Below are 660 nucleotides of genomic sequence, written 5' to 3' on the forward strand. Positions count from 1 at the left end.
TTCGTCATTTCTAAATCATATTAGGTGAGCATAATCTTCAGGTCAAGGTTGAATGTCAGGTACCTTAATTTTCCGTTCGCACGACTTAAATTGCGCGTACGCGTGCGTCAACATTTACATATGCATAAAACCACGAATATTTTTAATCAGTTATAGCTCCACAGGATGAAAGGTGACCCCAATTTTTATTACATATTCTGAAAGCACATGAGTTGTAGATACGATTTTACAGATCATATTGGCTGATCGGACATTGTGACGTCATCATATTGCCATTTGAATTCAGAAAAAATTGAATTTTTATTTATTACGTTATTACTTTTAATACTCGTTTGAACGTACTCGTTTATCGTGATTGATTGTCTCCCACCTGTGAGTATTTTATAGCTAAATCAATTCTCTTTCGGACGTGTCCATTCATTTTTTATTTTGGTGACGTCATCATGGTAAAAAAGAATGCTTTTTTGAGCCTTCTCATCTTTCTTTCTTAGAAGATGTAAACACATTGAAAATAGAGGGCGGCAGACTGTATTTCGACACTATCAGACCGATAGTTCGTATACTGAAAAGGCAAAATTCGTGTGGCATTACCAACCAACAGGGGGTTTTAAATTAAACTTGACAAGGTTTAAATTCATGTGCCATTACCGTCGTCAGGCA

At 35.9% G+C, this 660-nt stretch overlaps 1 protein-coding gene across 1 annotated transcript in view; it reads right to left on the minus strand.

Moving 5' to 3' along the window:
- The window catches only part of LOC117112071 (CWF19-like protein 2), a 13,557-nt gene that overhangs the window by 5,235 nt on the left and 7,662 nt on the right, over nt 1-660 (minus strand). The window lies entirely within an intron of this gene.

Source organism: Anneissia japonica, unplaced genomic scaffold (assembly GCF_011630105.1).
Source record: "Anneissia japonica isolate Jap-2015-1 unplaced genomic scaffold, ASM1163010v1 scaffold288117_len521816_cov214, whole genome shotgun sequence".
Lineage (NCBI taxonomy): Eukaryota > Metazoa > Echinodermata > Crinoidea > Comatulida > Comatulidae > Anneissia > Anneissia japonica.